Below are 1,885 nucleotides of genomic sequence, written 5' to 3'. Positions count from 1 at the left end.
GGCCACGCCGGGTCGGGCACCCGGTGCCCCCCGTCCTCCTGGGCGAGCCCGGTGTCCGTTGGGGTGTTCCCGGCACGTTTTTGGTGTGATGTTGGGGGGGGGGCACAAGGAACCCGGGGGTCGGTCGGTCGGTGCCGTGCTTTCCCCCGCGCCGGGTTGTGCCGGAGCCGGTTGCCGGCAGCAGGAGCGCGGTGGCCCACCCCGTGTGTGGTGGGGCTCTGGGGGATGGGGACGTGGGGACGCGGCACAATGTGGGGGTCTGCGGGGGGGCGCTGTGGGAGACCCCGGGTGCCAGCGCCCCACGGGAGCCGTGGCCGAGCGCGCCTGGCTGAGCCGTGTCCTGGGCTGACCCCGTCGGGCGGCGTGGGGAGCAGAATGCAGTGGCTGAGCGCTCAGACAGCAGTGCAGAGCCCCCCCCAGGGGGCTGCAGCCCCTCCAGAGAGATGGCAGCACCTGGGGACCCTGTGGGGCACCCCCCGGAACCCCCCCTCACCCCGCCGGTCCCCACCCGGTGCTCCCCGGTGGGGGGGTGTCCAGCCCCCGCCATGGCCAGTGTGCCAGCCCCAGCACTGGACACCCCCTGGACCTTCCCTTTACACCCCAACACCCCCAGGCCCATGGGGGGGTGCTGCCCCCCCCCAGCCGGCTCTGCTGCGCAGCGAGGGGCAGGGACCCCCAGGAATCCCCCCCCTTTGGCTCCTGCACTGGGGCTGGAGCTGGAACCCCCATCCTGACGTCGTCCTTGGCCCCCTCCCAACACTTCCCACCCAGCGCCGCCTGGGGAGTGGGGCTCGGATGGGGGCTGAGACCCCCAGACCCCCCCGCAGGCTGCCGCGGTGCCGCCCCTCCGTGCTGGGCCCGGGAGCAGTACCGGGGGGGCCGGGGCTGGGGACGGTCACCGCAGGCGAGTGGCACGTGGTGACGGGGCCGGTGGGACGCCGTGGGGGCTGGGGGCAAACGCACACGTGGCTCTGGGCAGGGGGAGAGGGGCAGGGGGGGCAGAGGGTTTGGGTGGGTGACCCAGAGGGAGAGCTGAGATGGGAGACCATGGCCATGGGGTGCATTGCCATGGGGCCCTGCAGCTGTGGGGCACTGGAGTCATGGGGCACTATGGCCATGGGTCACCTCAGTCATGGGTTATTGTGTCCCTGTGTCACCTCAGCCACAGGTCACTGCAGCTGTGGGGCACCACAGCCATGGGGCGTCTCAGCCCTGGGTCACCGTGTCCATTGTGTCACCATGTCCATGGGGCACCGTGTCCATGGGGCACCTCAGCCATGGGGCACCGTGTCCATGGGGCACCTCAGCCATGGGGCATCTCAGCCATGGGCCACCATGTCCATGGGTCACTGCAGCTGTGGGTCACCAGAGCCATGGGGCATCTCAGCCATGGGCCATCGTGTCCATGTGTCAGCATAGTCATTGGTCTCCTCAGCCGTGGGGCACCTCAGCCATGGGTCACCATGTCCATGGGTGTCCTCAGCCATGGGGCACCTCAGCCATGGGTCACCATGTCCATGGTCACTGAGTCCATGTGTCACCATGTCCATGGGTCTCCTCAGCCGTGGGTCAATGTAGCCATGGGGCACCTCAGCCATGGGTCACCGTGTCCATGTGTCACCGTGTCCATGTGTCACCATGTCCATGGGTCACATCATGTGTTGGGATCGGGACCTTGGGTCCAGACCCCACTGTGGAGGTGCCGTCTGCTGCATCCCCCTGCCGTGGGGGGTGGGAAGGAGGATGCTGTTGGGGAGGGGGCAGCGTGGGGCAGGACTTATGGGGCCGGGGCTGGCGCCGGCGTCTGCGCAAGCGGAGCTGGGCCGGCTGCCGGCGCTGTCTGGCTGCCAGCCCCCTCCCCTCCCCGGCCTCTCCCCCCCGCCAG

The sequence above is a fragment of the Calidris pugnax genome, unplaced genomic scaffold, assembly GCF_001431845.1.
Source record: "Calidris pugnax isolate Ruff unplaced genomic scaffold, ASM143184v1 scaffold639, whole genome shotgun sequence".
In the NCBI taxonomy this organism is placed as follows: Eukaryota; Metazoa; Chordata; class Aves; order Charadriiformes; family Scolopacidae; genus Calidris; species Calidris pugnax.
This window is presented reverse-complemented; position numbering follows the sequence as displayed.